The following is a 17,927-nucleotide window of genomic DNA, read 5'->3' on the forward strand; positions in this document are numbered from 1 at the left end:
TTACATTTTGAACATGCCTCTTTAAGCTTTACTTTGAGAGGTCACCAAAGTTGCCATTTTGCAGTAATTGGAAAAAAATAGAACCATGTTCAGACTCAATCATAATATTTTATCATAACATATGCAACTTATGATTATAACATTATAAATAAATTTATAGAGCCTATTATAATATAGGCAATAAATTATTCCATTTTCCTGTTCACTGTCTCTTGTATTCTGTACAATTGAGAACGTTTTCCAGTCTCTACAACAGAAATATCATTAAGATTTATCCAGTCTGCCAAGGAAAGGGACTGTGAAAACATAGAGTTGAAAACCAAGGAAAAAGTTTCCTGCAAATCTTAACTTCTGCTCAGTAATAACAGTCACAAGAGCCACTGGCAGCTAACATTGGTATTTGATTTCTTGGGGTAGATCCACAGGAATGCATATGGATGGTGTGCTTCTTAATGAATATTAAAATTAATGGAAATAATACCTGCATTTGGTTTGTACGCCACATGCAAGGAGAAAGGGCAAAGATAAAGGAAGTGGGTTGAGATGGTTTAGAGATTCTTTTTAAGTGCCAGGACATTGCTCTTTTTAGAGAGACCAGGCCTGGTGTCTGCTGGGCTGAACAATTAAGACAAACTTAGGACCCTTTTATGTACAATAATACATTTGTCCACTTTCACTGCACATCTGAATTTCCCTTTCCTTGACATCTTATTAATTTATTCTTCTGGGATGGGGGAGGGAATTGGAGGGATCTTTCATAGAAGAAAACTCAGCTGATACTGTTGAAAAAAATCAAGCCAAGCCTAACGGAAGAAAAAAACTTTCCTAGTGCTCAGTGCTGAGGAGAAAACCTTTCAAGTTTCTTCCAACTGGCAGTACTTTTAATAACAGACTTTCAGGATCAAAGCAAACCTTTTAACTTCTTTTAACAGTAAATTCAGTGGTGCCTATTGACAAGTAAAACACTCTCCATGGCAAAAACCAGAAACCTGAGGTTAGGTGAATATTATCAAGTGTCCTGTGTGGAGGACAATTCAATATGTTCCCTGTTAAACCAGAAACAAAACATTGGATTCAAAGAGAGAAGAGAGCACATGTAATTGTTTGCCTAGAAAATATTGAGGAATAGCACTTACAGATCTCACAGTTGGCATGGGAATATAATGGCACAGAATGGTTTGCAGTCATTTATTGAAACACCAGTAATTAACAATGAAAAAGTACCTACTGTTGAGTGAAACAAATCCATAATGAATGCCTTTGCTTCTAAAAGTCACCATTACCTTTTCATTTCAAGAGAGAAGACTTTAATAAAGGAAAGGTCAGATGTTTGAAGCAATGAAAGGAGAAAGGATCAGTTTTTACCTTACCAAGTTCAAGTGTGATTAGCAAATATACAGCAAAGATTTAAGATTATGAAGTGATGACAAGATAAATCAGAGTTTAGTTCTTAAAATGAGACAAATGTGCTCTTCTCTAAAATATATACCTATGATATATGGGATAGTGTTTCTGCACTGCTGACTCCTAAAGATGTATTGGGTTATAACAAACTCAGGCAAGTCAGCAACCTAACCTGAAGTTGTTTTTTTTTTTTTTAAGATTTATTTATGCATACAAGAACTGGGGTACAGGCCAGAGGTATGAGGAAGGGAGGGTGAGAGGATTCACCAGAGACAGAGTAGGGAGGAGAACAGGCAGATCTACTGAAATACACTGCTGAGAGAAGCAGTGGGTGAGACAGGAGAGGTCTGCTGTGCCATGTGGGTTGCTCCCTGGCTGACTGAGGATCGAACTTGTGCTGTGGTGAGCTTCATAGGTTGCGTCTTAACCCCTTGTGCCACCAGGGAGGCCCCCCTAACTTAAAGTTTTATCATATCATTACTACCTATTCCCTGATGAGTTATAACCTTTTAGGATTATATTATATTATGAGTTATAACCTTTTAGGATCAGCTTATATAAGTGTAAAATCCCCAATTTTCAATCATTAGCACACTACAAAATGTCTTACTGGTCAGTATCTTTTGACTTTTTAATTTCTGATTAACCAGCCAGACATACTTTGGGTAAATGGTTTATTTCTTCTTGCTGGACTGCAGAAAACTTTTCTTTCAGTTTGACTAGATCTTTTCAGAAATGGTAGATGGTCCAGTTCTGACCTAGGGCTCATTTTACCAGGGAACTGTGAATTATAAAAAACATTTAAATAGGACAGAAATTAATTATTCTGCCATTAAAACCTGTCTAGCATTTCTAATGTTATTTGTTTGTGAAAAATAGCTTTAGATAAAAGTAAAATTATAGATAACCTAGAAAATCTGTACTAAAATCACACTTCATATTCACTGAGGCAAAGTGAATTATGGGCAGTTTTGCTCTTAATCCCATTCATAGGATTTGTTTAAAATGTAATCTCATCAATTCTTTCTAAGTAAAGCCTTGATGCTCAGGCTCAGTCAGACACCAAGAGAAAGACTGTAAAGAAAAATCACTACATTTTTACCATTATTGTTTAATATAAAATGAATTTTTTTTCTAAATTTCTTCTTAAAAGAAAAAATCATATATTGTTGAGGAAAAATATATTCTTGATTTTACCTTAAAATTAATAAGTGGAGTCAACTAATAAGTGGAGAAAATGATCAAAATTTTAATACTTTCTCTTTCAGTAAATATTCCTAAATGATACAAGTATGATTAAGACCAGGAAATTATTTGGAAAAATGTATGCTGTAAAACTACAAGTATAGCAAAAATGAAATTTGACTTATCAATCTATCAGCTTCCTGGAGGATTCTGTAACAAATTGCCATAAATTTGATGAGTTTTGATAAATTTGATGGGAGAAATTTTATCTGGTTATACCTAACATAGGATATTGGCAAGTACAATGTAGAGAGTTCTTGTAGGTGTTAATACCAAATTCCTTTTGTTTAGATTAGAAAGCCACTAAAGCTTCAATTCATGCTTTAAAGAATGCAATATGAATTAAATAATATTGAAGATAAGAATTTGAGCTGGAAAATGACTGGGACACAAATGATTAGCTGTATCTATTTTAAAGGGCATATGAATATTTATAATAACGAAGTTCCTGATGTTACAATGGTTTCTGTCTAGCCTTTTATAATCCAGATAAGCTTTTTAAATTTTGACTATTTCAGTATGATAAAAATCCTCAAATTCCTGGAGGACATGATGATGGACATGAGCTAAGAATTGTGACTGAAACAAAGAAAATGGAAAGTAACAAACTTTCTACTACATAACAAAGGCATTTGAAAATACATAAAACTTAATGATTTAATTTTTATTGAAGTTATCTAAACCTATAAGTATAAATTATAGTGTTAAAATGTTATTTTAGAGATTTCTGGTCTACCCTTAGTTCATAAACAATTAACTAAGTTCTAAAAAGATAAGAAGCTGGCTCCTAGTTTTGTTGCCATTATGCCACTCTCCATTTAATGAAATTGTTAATGAGAAAGTCTGTGACTCAAGGAAGATAGTGGTCAAAAGCATAAGTTGTGGGTCAATCCCCCCACCTGTTTGATTTTGACCTTTTTTTATTGCTAATTTCTAAATTATGGATAACAATTCTCTCCTTCTTAGGCCCTAGAAAGGATCAAATGGTAGTTGCTCTTGAGGAAATTGATCACATATGTAAAACTCTTAGTAAATCTCTAAATTCATACTACATATACACAGTAAGTGTTTGAATTGTAGTTAGAAGCTCTGACTCTGAACTGATTGATGAGTTGAATTAGTTTTTCTGTGGAGTTTTTGGGGTTCTCTATGTATATTATCATATCATCTGCAAAGAGTGATAGTTTGACTTCTTTTCCTATTTGGATTCCTTGGATGTCTTTCTCTTGTCTTATTGCTCTGGCTAGGACTTCCAGTATTATATTGAAAAGCAGTGGTGAAAGTGGACATCCTTGTCTTGTTCCAGATCTTAATGGAATTGCTTTCAGCTTTTCACCATTGAGAATGATACTGGCTGTTGGCTTGTCATAGATGGCCTTTATGATGTTGAGGTACATTCCTTGTATCCCAAGAATTTCAAGGGCTTTTATCATGAATGGGTGTTGCACTTTGTCGAAAGCTTTCTCAGCATCTATTGATATTATCATATGGTTTTTATATTTCTTTTTGTTGATGTGTTGGATAACGTTGATTGATTTTCGGATGTTAAACCATCCTTGTGTCCCTGGAATGAATCCTACTTGGTCGTGGTGAATTATCTTACGGATACACTGTTGGATTCTGATAGCTAAAATTTTATTGAGGATTTTTGCATCAGTGTTCCTTAGGGAGATTGGCCTATAGTTTTCTTTTTTTGTGTTGTCCTTGTTTGGTTTTGGTATTAGTGTAATGTTGGCTTCATAGAACGTGTTAGGTATTATACCTTCCTTCTCAATTTTTTGGAAGAGTTTGTGAAGGATAGGCACCAATTCGTCTCTGAATGTTTGGTAGAATTCATTTGTAAATCCATCAGGTCCTGGGCTTTTGTTTTTGGGGAGGATTTTGATTACCATTTCAATATCGCTAATTGTAATTGGTCTGTTTAGGTGTTCTATTTCTTCTTTATCTAGCTTTGTAGGAATTTGTCCATCTCCTTTAGATTGTTGAACTTGTTTCCATATAACTGTTCATAGTAGTTATTAATTATTCTTTTGATTTCTGCTGTGTCCGTTGTGATTTCTCCTCTTTCATTTATTATCCTATTTATTTGTGTTTTCTCCATTTTTGCCCTTGTGAGCCTGGCTAGGGGTTTATCTATTTTATTTATTTTTTCGAAGAACCAGCTCTTGGTTTCATTGATCTTTTGGATTATTTTTTTAGTTTCTATTTCATTTATTTCTGCTTTGGTTTTTATTATTTCTTTTCTTCTGCTGGTTTTGGGGTTTTTTTCTTGTTCTTTTTCTAGATCTTTGAGCTTCGAGATTAGGTTGTTTCTTTGAGTTCTTTCTTGTTTCTTGATGTGAGCATCTATTGCTATATATTTTCCTCTTATTACTGCTTTTGCTGCATCCCATACATTTAGGAAATTGGTGTCCTCCTTGTCATTCAATTCAAAGAATTTTTTAATTTCTTCTTTTATCTCCTCGTTAGTCCAGTGGACTTCCAGTAGTGTGGGTTTCAATCTCCACGAGGTAGGAGAGTACCTTGCCTTCTTTTTATGGTTTATTTCTAGTTTGATGCCTTCATGGTCTAGTAAAGTGGCAGGATACAAAATCAACACGCAAAAGTCAGTAGCCTTCCTATATACAAACAATAAATCTGAAGAAGAAGAAATCAAAAAACCCATCCCTTTTATTATTGAAACAAAAAAAATCAAATATTTGGGAATAAATCTAACAAAAGAGGTAAAGGACCTATACAAAGAAAACTATAAAACATTGTTAAAAGAAATAGAAGAAGACACAAAGAAATGGAAAAACATCTCCTGCTCATGGATTGGGAGAATAAACATTATTAAAATGGCCATCCTACCAAAAGCAATATACAGATTCAATGCTATTCCAATCAAAATTTCAATGTCATTCTTCAAAGAAATAGAACAATTATTGATGAAATTCATATGGAATCACAAAAAACCCCGAATAGCCAAAGCTCTCCTGAAAAAAAGAGAAGGGAATGGAGGTATCACACTCCCAGACTTCAAACTCTACTACAAAGCCATATCATCAAAACTGCATGGTATTGGAACAAGAACAGACATACAGACCAATGGAATCGAATAGAAAATCCAGAAATAAACCCACAGATTTATGGTCAACTAATATTTGACAAAGGAGCAAAGACTATGCATTGGAGCAAAGAAAGTTTGTTCAATAAATGGTGCTGGGAAAACTGGGTCACTACATGCAAAAGAATGAAGTTTGACCACTACCTCACACCATATACAAAAATCAACTCAAAATGGATTAAAGAACTAGACATAAGACCTGAAACCATAAAATACATAGAAGGAAATATAGGCGAAACACTACGGGATTTGCACATCAAAGACATCTTTACAGACACATCACCCAAAGCAGTGATAGTGAAGGCAAAGATCAACAGCTGGGACTACATCAAATTAAAGAGCTTCTGCACAGCAAAAGAGACAATAACAAAAACAAAGAGAAACCCCACCAACTGGGAGAACATTTTTGCACCCAACACTAATGATAAAGGACTGATCACAAAAATCTGCAAAGAGCTGATGAGACTCAACAACAACAAAGAAAATAATCCAGTCAAAAAATGGACAGAGGAGCTAAAAAGAAACTTCTCTGAAGAGGAAATGCGAATGGCCAACAGGCATATGAAAAAATGTTCAACATCACTTGCAATCAGGGAAATGCAAATCAAAACTACCATGAGATACCATCTCACACCAGTGAGAATGGCACATATTAAAAAAACTAGCAACAACAAATGTTGGCAAGGTTGTGGAGAAAAAGGAACTCTTGTGCACTGTTGGTGGGAGTGCAAACTGGTCCAACCACTATGGAGAGCTGTGTGGAGATTTCTTGACCTACTAAACATAGAGCTTCCACAGGATCCAGCAATTCCACTCCTAGGTATTTACCCAAAGAACACAGAAACATCAATTCCAAAGAACACCTGCACCCCTATGTTTATAGCAGCACTATTTACAGTAGCTAAGCTTTGGAAACAGCCCAAATGCCCAAAAATAGATGACTGGATCAAGAAGATGTGGTACATATATACCATGGAATATTACTCAGCATTCAAAAAAGATAAACACATGCAATTTGCAGCAACATGGATGGCGCTGGAAGGGATCATGCTCAGTGAAATAAGCCAAAAAGAAAAAGAAAAATACCGGATGGTCTCACTCATAGCAGGAATCTAGAAAACTTAAATAAGGGACCAGGAAAATGAATAACTATAAGAAAGTGAAAATCAAAATCAACAAAAACTATGAACCAGAGACACTTTTTGTGGGGTGGGGGGCGGGAGGGGAGGGATTGGGGTCAGAATGGGGGGATTGCAATTGTATGGGGAATATAAAAATAAAATTTATTAATAAATAAATAAATAAATCTTTAAAAAAATAAATAATAATAATAATAATAACCAGGAAAAAAAAAAAAGAAGAAGCTCTGACTCTGTAGTGTAAGAGAACTAGATTTGAAACAGTTTTTTAAGCTATGGAAAAAAAATGAGAGTACGTTGTCATAGGACTCTTGGGAGTATTTCATGAAATAACTCCCAAAAAGCAAGAATTCAATACATGTACACACTCTACCATACTGCTACTAAAAATGTAAATGTGGTATCATTGACAAAGGTAAATGATCCGATGGGCACAATGAGAAGTTTGCACAGGAATAAATACTTAAACTAGGGCAATTCTATAGCTGATATGGTATATAATGTCAGCAATTATCTTTGAAAAATAAAGTGCTCTAAAGTATTTCCTAACCTCATTTTAGAGTAGGAACATCACTATAATATACAACAAGAAATACATTGTTGAACAGATACAGCAAGTCATAAATCATCTTAGATTTTATGTAATTCAAGTACTGAAGGTAATTTTTTATTTTATTTATTTTTTTTTAATTTTCTAGAGGCATGTCTTATTTATTTATTTATTATTTGTTTGTTTGTTTTGGTTTATACATGCACTGGGTACAGTCAGAAGCGCGGGAGGGTGAGAGAATTCACCAGAGCCAGAGTGGGGACCAGAGCAGGCAGAAGGACCGAAGTACACTGCTGAGGGGAGCAGCGGGCGGCAGGAGAGGTCTGCGCGCCATGTGGGACCCTCCTCTGGTGGCCGGGGAGCAGCCGGGGATCGAACCTGCGCCGCAGAGGCCGCGGGCAGCTTCGCAACCCAGCGCTCAACCGCTGCGCCACCGGGGAGGCCCACTGAAGGTAATTTTTTAAACACCTTATATATAACCAAGTCTTGTATTTGAACAATATCTCACTATATTTTGTACAAAGCAAGATGAGATTCTGGGAATAGTGTGCAAAAGGATTGTGCCCATTAGAGACTGTTAGAATATCTTTAATAACTTTATATAAGGGCATTGTCCTTTATTTATTTTTTTAGAAGAATATATTGCACTAGAAATCTCATAGCTAAAGAATGTTTGAGGGGATATTATACCAAGAATAGAATAACACTGTCAATGTTAACTTAAATAGCATATTTCAGAATGTGTGGAGTAGCACAGCATAAGGTGATGACATCACAAAGCTTCATGTGTGACTGTACAATTAGAAGTAAATAAAGTCACTTTGTGTCTTCCTGTAGTCTTCTAAATTGACAGACTAATCATTATTCTAGAAGAGTGCCTTACATTTGGGGACAGTGGTAAATGAAAGATATGCAAATGATTTGGCAAAAGGACTATCAGGAATAAAACAAGTGCTGTTATGCCAGAAATTGGCATTTGAGAAGTAAGCTTTTACTCAGTGAAATTTTTGATTCCACTCTAAGCCACTGCATAACTAATGAATTGTTTATAGTTAGCCTGCTTACCTGTCATTTTTAAATATTACACTTTATAGCCATTAACCTCACATTCATTCAATTAAACCTCATTTACATTTACAACTACACTACATTAACTTTTCAGAAGCAAAACAACTTTTTATTTTTTATTTTTTAATTTTTTTAAAAGATTTATTTATTTATTTATACAAGCACTGGGTACAGTCAGAAGTGCAGGAGTGTGAGAGAATTCACCAGAGCCAGAGCGGAGAGCAGAACAGGCAGACTGACGAAATACACTGCTGAGGGGAGCAGCGGGTGGCAGGAGCGGTCTGTGCACCATGTGGGACCCTCGCTGGTGGCCAGGGATCGAACCGGCACTGCAGAGGCTACGGGCAGCTTCGCAGCCCAGTGCTCAACCGGTGCGCTACCGGGGAAGCCCAAAACAACTTTTTACTGAGTATTCACAAAATAAAGACTAACACTTTTAAAAAAAGAGAAATATATAGGAGAATAGTTTGACAAGAAGTAGTTCATAAATGGATGTTGAATCTTACCAAGTATTTGCTTGGCATCACTGGTATGAAAATATCATTTTTACCTTTCCTTTTATTGATGTGGTGAATTACCATGATTGATTTTTGGATGAAAATCCAGAGAATATAAAGAACTCACACAATTTAGTAAGAAATATGAGCACAAACATGAACAGGAGTAGATAGAAAAATGGTTGATAGACATGCAATAAGAACTCCCTATATCATAAAAATAAAAAATGAAAATTAAAGCCATCATAATATTCCTTTTACTTCAGTGAGATCGTTAAAAATTTTGTCTGACAATAACCAGTGTTGAAGTGATATGAAACAATGAAAACTCTTAACTCTTATTATATAATAATTGTGAGAGTATAAAATTAAGGATAATTTTGGAAAATAATTTAGAATATTTAGTAACATTCTTTTCATAGAGATTTTTGCAACTGAGGTTCATATATACTCAAAAGGTACATGGATAGATTTCTTTAAATGGGAAAAACATTTCATCTTTATTTTCATTAACTTCTAACTGAAATTTAGCATTTCTTTAATTATGGGTAAAAGAAACACTCCGCAGTAGTATTAGAAATAGCTAGGATTTCTCACCAAAGAAATTATAGTCGTATCACATTTCAGTTATTATAAAATTCACAAATATAATTTACACTGCTCATGTCTTTCAAATTATGTCAGCAGTGATACCATTGCTAGATTTTATTATTGAATGGGTTAATAAAACAATTATTACTATAACACATTTAAGAAATTATTTTAATTGTATTTTCAAATAAATGATTTTAACCATAATGTATTATGTTTTATTGATATTTAAATGTATAAATTCTTCAAAACATTTTTAGGAAAAAGGATGATCAATTTCTAGAATTGCCAAATGGCTCATCATATGAAATAGTTTAAGAATGCTGGCATATGTGTGCCAGGAATCTGTGCTGGATTATCCATAACTCTGTGGTTTATAATAGCAAGTTCTGGAACAGTTACAAAGGACTTATCAGTTGTGGAATGGATAAATAAACTTTGGTTTATTTGTATAATAAAATACTATGTCATAGTGAAAATAAGTCACAGTATTTTTTTTTTTGCTTTTAACATTAAACACTCTTGGAAGTTGCAGAAAATGCAGTAAAATATTCCATCCTACATGAAAACATTAAAAGATGAAACAAAATCTTGATTGGAGATTCATAAATGTGGCAAAATGTTTTTAAAAGCAAGGGAGTGATAAAAATTATTATAGTGATTGCATGCAGTAAGGAGGAAAGTAGATGTTAGAGAGGCATGCGAAGTGCCCTTAAAAGGTAAAGGCAAGGGCCTCTGTTTCACACTGTTGTGGGTATAGAGCCTTTCACTATATTGTTATCCTTTCTTCCTTATACATAGCTACATAGTTTATAAATATAGATTTGAATCTAATCAGTATTTAGCAATAAAAATGTGGTTCTCTTTTGTCTGTCATTTACACAGTTACATCACACTTATAGAAGTTAATAGTAATAAAAATTAATACTTTTTCAAAAGGGCATGTAAAGAAGGGGCTCCTGTACCCCTAACCTTCTCTATGCTACCAATAGCAGATGGTGTGAACTAATGCACACATAGAAGCTTTCCTTAACTTGAAGATTGGCTACTTATGAAATATTTAGAAAAATGTGGGAGAATGTGAATTGAAATAAGAATATGGCAGCGATGAAAAGAAAAAATTCCCCAATGAATGAATGTACAGCTAAAACCTTTTTTACTTTTATTGAAGGACGATTTTTTTTTTTAATCTGAGGACTGATTTATGGCTTGTCTGGCTTTTAAAAAACAAACAAATATGAACTCTTGTTATCTTACAAAGAATTTTGGAGAACTTTAAATAAATAGGTTCACAATAAGTTTCTTCTTATATAGTGATAGGTTAAATTTCATTTGTACACCATGGCAGAATTCCACTAACTTCCATGTATCTTCTTGAATAAAGATGAGAGTCTTCAATTATCCTGAAAATTAAAAAAAAATCACAAAGGTGTGTACTCCAAGAAGTCACTTAAAAATGAAAATGAGGCCAAGTCTGTATATAAATAATTAACAAAATTTTTCTAAGTCAGTGAATTTGGTAACTAACCCCCAAATGACTTAGTCCAAAGAATTTGCCATGATCTTATGCCTCTAAATTCCTCATATAGGAATCACAGGGGAATTCCTGATTGGCATTTAAAGCAGAGAATCATAAAGCTAAGTTAGGCATATCTGATGATGAAAATAAAGTAACTGGATATGTAATGATTTTTTTCCTTGTAGGTGAAGTGATATGATGATAATCATGAAAAGTCATGTCATTGGTTATTATGCTTGGGAAAGCATGAAGTCAAAAAAGTTTTTTTAAGTCAGAATGGCAGGTCATAACATGTAAGATAGATGGCTGTGTTGAGAATTCTAAGAAACAGTTATGTTCTTCAGAATCCTGTGTACTCTTAAAGAATATTTTTAGCAATAGCACTATTTTGTGTTATTTGAAACAGATGTATGTCTAAACATAGTTGTTTGCTTCATGTCATCAAAAATATGGTAAACATGATATTTATACACTCAACCTTAATTCTAGTATGTCCTACTTTTCACTTTATTAAAATGATTTTGGTATTTCATCCCACAGTTTATGCAAATTCACACACACCTGTGATAAAAATGTTGTTCTTATTTAGTGTTTGAATATAAACAGAATAAAAGAAATACCTCTCCCACTGAAAGGACGGTGTCTTTTTTCCTAACAGACATTACATGACATCATTTGCACTAATTATCCCCTTATTTCACATTAAAGACACATTTCAGGCATTTAGGTTATAGACTTTTCTTTTGCTTCTGAAAAGAAGCATATCCTTTGCAAGGATATGACTAAAGCCAATTTTGAGGTTTCTATATATTGAATATATTGGAAACTGCTCTTCTTCCCAAATACTAGTAATCATTTAAAAGTTATTATAAACAGGGCCTCCCCAGTGGCACAGCTGTAGAGCACTGGGTTGCGAAGCTGCCCGCAGCCTCTGCAGCACTGGTTTGATCCCCGGCTGCTGGGTGAGGGTCCCACATGGCATGCAGACCTCTCCTGCTATGCTGGCTGCTCCCCTCAGCAGTGCACTTCAGTCCTTCTGCCTGTTCTGCTCCCTGCTCTGGCTCTGGTAAATTCTCTCACCCTTCCGCACTTCTGAGTGTACCCAGTGCTTGTATAAATAAATAAATAAATAAATAAATAAATAAATAAATAAATAAATAAATAAATCTTTAAAAAGAAAGTTATTATAAACAAAATCAACCCATACTTTTAGCATACTTTTCTATAATTAGCATACTTTTTCTATAATTCTAATTCGATACAATTTTTTTCTATCATTGTATAGAATAAGAGGGGCAAATGTTAAAGAGAAAAAAAAGTAATTATACCATGAGTAATCTTAAAAGCATGTATAATCCTTTTTTTTATATTTAGTGTTAAGAGTTACCATGACATAAATAGGGATTTTTAAAATCTACTTTTCATTCTGAGGAACAAGACACAATGAAGGGCAAAAAAGCTTTGCTTGAAGTTTGTCAATATGAGGAGGATTGATACAAGACTACAGTAAACGTAAAAATGAATGAAAACCTTTGATCATGGTGGTAAAATTCAAAGAGCCCTTTTCTGAAAAGGAAAATTGGAGCTGATCTTTAAAGTCAAAAGTTTAATATGAAATTACTCAGAGCAATATGCATAACTGATTTTACTGTTTACACTACTAACAAAAAGATCCTAATTCTTGTACAGTACTCACAGTCTTTCACTGTTTGAGTCTAGTTCTTCATAGAAGACATTAGAATAATAGCTTTTAAGCATCTTCTTTGAGATCCAAGAAGAGTTTACTACATGGAGTGGCAGATTGCCACAATTGAAATAAATGTATTTGTTGACTTATGAAATGAAGGAAAGATTCTAGTAACTGTAATGTCGCAACTTATTTTTTTATCCTCTTCTGTTGCAAAGAAATGTGTGGCAGTCCTCAGCAGTGCAGGGAGAAAGGACAGAAGGAAAAAAGCAAATATAAAACAAAAATTGTGTGTTATCAGAAATGACACCAAATGTTGAGAATCCTCTAAACAACAATTCTTAAAAGTGGAGAGGTAACAATTCCACAGCTACTGAAAACTGAATGGTTTGAAATATTCTTAAATTATGAGGTGTAAAAACTATTCCCTAAATTTAGGATTTATGGATTCTGTCTGTTTTTCATTGATAGCATGTCCCAGTTTAATTTGATTTGGAGATTTTCTTGGAATTTTTTATCAGTATTTTATATGCTTGGAGCATATGTGGTTTATTGATTGAGAAATATGCTTTCATTATTACTTATATATTAGTTCTGGATAGGGGCAACATATAAGCTCCATGGTAGTCTTTCGAAATGTATATGTACTTTAAAGAGAAATAGACTTGAGAATTGAATCAGCAATAATGTGAATTATTTTCATAGCATTAGAAAGAGGTTTATTTTTAATATTTACAAATGAAACCAAGCACAAATCTGATTTCATAATCTCAGTATTTATCTTTCCTGGTTGTCATTAACATCTAAACATTGTCATATCTGTGAATAGTGGGGAGAACTTGGAATTGGGGGTCCTCCCTGGTGGTGCAGAGGTTAAAGTCTCAGCACTATCCAGCTATAGCCAGCCAGTGCAGCATGAGTTCAATCCTAGGCCAGGGTGCTAACCCACATCATGCAGCAGACCTTTCCTGCCTGACTCCCTTAATTCCCCTCAGCAGTGTATTTCAGTAGACCCCCCCTGTTCTGCTCCCCACTCTGTCTCTGGTCAATCCTATCACCCTCCCCCCCCACACACCTCTGGCCTACATACCAGTTCTTGTATGCGTAAATAAATATAAAAAATCTTTTAAAAAAAGAACTTGAAATCAAGATCAAAGTTTGTGAAGAATAGGTCTAATCAATGCAGCTCTTCACTCACTGCCATTCTCAGAGTCAATCTTTTTCTATTACATGATTTATGTTGTATGCATGTCCAAAGAGCATATTTTTTCTGTAACATTATTCATTCTAATTTATTAAAAAAGTCTTAAATATCCTTTGCCTACATTTACATACTTGTTTGTTTTTTACCTCTAATTATCAATAGTTTTATAGTTATAGCTGCCTTGGCTCAAAATATGTCTATAAAAAATATAGGCTTTATCCAACATATAAATGAAATTTAATTGTAATTGAAAACCGCTTATCTGCCAATTCCAATTAACCCATGACTTTTGTGATGATACCACTTTTATCAATGAAAGTTATCTTCATATCATATTCATATATTCATTTCTAGAGTGCCAGTGAAGTATTTCAGTAATGCAATGTTCAGGGTGGGGGAAAAAGAAACTTCAGTGCATAGCTTATCATTTTACTTTATGAAGGAAGTTGTGATATAGTCACCTTATTCATGTCCTGTGATTTTAATATCGATTCCTTCTTTTATAGACACTTGTGGGCTACTGGGCATGTAAGTTCTTCATTCTTACTGATGCTCTTTATGTCTCATAAGAAAAAAAAATTCAGAGCCTCCCCGGTGGCGCAGCGGTTGAGTGCTGGGTTGCGAAGCTGCCCACAGCCTCTACAGTGCCAGTTGGATCCTCGGCCGCCAGTGAGGGTCCCACATGGCGCACAGACCTCTCCAGTCATGCCTGCTGCTCCCCTCAGCAGTGTACTTTGTCAGTCTACCTGTTCTGCTCTCTGCTCTGGCTCTGGTAAATTCTCTCACCCTCCCGTGCTTCTGACTGTACCCAGTGCTTGTATAAATAAATAAATATTTTTTTTTAAAAAAGAAAAGAAATTCATGCTCTGATGAATAATTATGGAGCTCTGATTTAAAAAATGCGTTTTATTCCTGGAAGTAAATACAAAAACTCAAATGTAAGGTGGTATTTGGTAAGAAAGATTCCTCTTTGGTTGGCAAAAGTGAAGGATAATGTATTTATGTCACAGTGGCAGGTCCAATGACTTTAGCCTTGAGAACAGTAGAGAGTGAGAAGGTTAGAAAATAAAATAGGAAAAAGAAGTTTGTTGAATAGTAAACAACCAATATTACAAATACTGCCAGTTACTGTGACATTTTTATGACAGCTGTGTCTGGGAAATGCCACCCGAATCTAACTGTATGCTTTTCTAAATTGAAGAGGTGATTAGACATAGAAATAGATATAAAGACAGATATAAAGACAAAATTTTGTGATTTCACACAAAGACGACTTTATACAATGAAAGGTGAAATGTATCATTTGTAAATATAAATTGAATTTACCCCTTTCTAGTTTATTACCAGATATAAAAAAAAAAACTTATAACAAGGGAGTACATGTCCCACTATCGTCCAAGGAATATACACTGATCTGCCTTGACAATGCTCATCTTCTAAAAGTTCCTAGGAATTCTCTCAATCCTCAGACCTTGTATATATTGGTTTCATAGGCTATACTGATACAGAGAAGAGTTGCCTATTGTAGACATAAAAATGACTTATGTTGGAAATCAGAAATGTATTTGTATCATAGGGCTTTACCTTAGGCGAAATTAAGTTAAAGAATAAAAACACACAGAAAAAATAGTAAGGTAAATACTGTATTAGATTCAGACTGCTATTCTGCTTAAATCAGGCATGCCCTGGGGATGACTATGGATAGGAAATCCAGCTTTCCTTCCGTTAGTGTCAATTCTGCTTCTCAAAGTATAAAATGCTTGTCAGGCTGAGTTGAGAGTGTCTCTAGTTCTTCAAAATACATAATCTTGGTATCAGATGGATTCTAAATATAAGCCAGCCATCTCATCTACTATTCATTTGAAGATAGGAAAAAAAAGAAAAAGAGAAACCCTTCCTGATCCAATGAGGAGAAAGCATTGCTATGTCAGACTTGGAAATGTGTCTCCCAGAAGATGTTCGATTAATGACTGGCAAGGCTCGTATTTGACCATGCCTGCGTTTCACCTCTTGATGTGATTTTAGAACCTATTCCTGCTGTCACTACTTTTTCCATGTGGAATTTAAGCTTGCTTTTTAAGCATCAAACCTTTGGAAAATTTAATGGAAGATGTTTATGTTAACATGGGTGTTGAGAGAAAATCAATAGTGAGAAAATTATCTGAAGAATGATGCTCATTTAAGTGACAATGACATTAGACAATCTACTACTGGGATTCTATGAAAGAATACCCTACATTAATCTGGAATGTTATAGCTAATATTTTGCCTTTAGAAATAATCGTATGTCAAGATTTATTTTAAAACAGAATTATGGAAGCTGATCTTTGGATTTTGAAGTATTGTTCTTATAAAAATTTGGACACTTTTTTTTAAAAGATTTATTTATTTATTTATACAAGCACTGGGTACAGTCAGAAGCTCAATGAGGGTAAGAGAATTCACCAGAGCCAGAGCGGGGGAATAGCACAGGCAGACTGACAAAACACACTGCTGAGGGGAGCAAAGGGCGTGGCAGGAGAGGTCTGTCGCACCATGTGGGACCCTCGCCAGTGCTTGGGGATCAAACCGGTGCTGTGGAGGCTGTGGGCAGCTTCGCTGCTCAGCACTCAACCGCTGCACCACCAGGGGAAGCCCAAGTCTGGACACTTCTAAGACAAATACAGCCTAGCAGTAAAACTGCTGTTGAAAAATGTTAACACAAGGGAATGCAGTGAATACATGAGTACATGAAAATTCAAGGAATTTAACATCAGGTATGATAAGTAGGACATTTATTCGGTTTCAAAATTCAGATGCAGATATTTGAGAACCGTAATATTTTACTGTTATTTATAAAGCATCAGAAGTCTTCGAGAATCATCCCAGTGGAGTTGATAGACTTCAGTGGCTTAACTCTCTAAAAGTTTACTTCCAAGATTTACATAAAAATTTTCTCTTCATATTTTTTAAAACTATATGAATGTATGAAATGCCTCTGTAAAACGCCTCTACCTAGACTCATCTGTGATGTAATATAATGCTCGTTCTCATGTTGAGACCTAGAGAGACATCTACTTCTGTTGACTTTGAAAATTAAACACAAATCCAAGTACATCAGTGTAAAGATTACTCTGCTAAAGGATTAGGAATTCTAACTAATGCAGCTTATTCTGACTTGTGTGAAATGCCTAGTCTGAATTCCTGTTTATGTAACTAGTCCTCTTAACACACAGGTGAATAAAAAAAAAAATTCTTCAAGGGAAAAATAATTATTTGCCCAAGTGGCATCATTGTCCCAGTACATTGGGTACTGGACTACTTGAAGAGCACAAGACAAGGTCATCTGTGGAGATATCTTAAAGGTGTCTTTTAACAGAAATTAAATTGCCCATTGTGACAACGTTCTTTCTGATATAGTGATTTTACACAATTCAGTTTTTAACTAAAAGCTTTCTTGAAAAACTCTAACATAAAGGAAGTACTGCTTCTTTTAAGTGAAAAAAAAATTTGCTTCAAATCAGGCCTTTGTGTATATATGAAGAACCATCTTTTATTTAATGATATTTAATTATCAGTCTATGTAATTCATCTAAGTGACATTCTTACAAGGTGATTGTGCCTTATTTAACTAGGTGGGAAATAAGTTACCAGGATTCTTAAGAAAAATGCTTCATTGGAGTTGCAAGTGCAGAACAAATATAAGAATAATGTAAATAAATAAAATTTTCCTGATTAAGCCTATTGAATAAGCTAAATTGCCATGCAGAAAGATTACTCACTGTTTTATTTTTATGCTTTCATACTTGTCTTTGGGTAGATAGAATAGTTACAGAGCTGTTCATCATTATGGATTAGTAGGGTCCAATCTCATTTGGGATATTATAGAATATTCTAGGTATAGTTTTGATTTCAATAACCTTGATCATTGTTTTTTA

This window comes from Talpa occidentalis, unplaced genomic scaffold, assembly GCF_014898055.3.
Source record: "Talpa occidentalis isolate TD23 unplaced genomic scaffold, MPIMG_talOcc4v2.1 talOcc4.5, whole genome shotgun sequence".
Taxonomy (NCBI): Eukaryota; Metazoa; Chordata; class Mammalia; order Eulipotyphla; family Talpidae; genus Talpa; species Talpa occidentalis.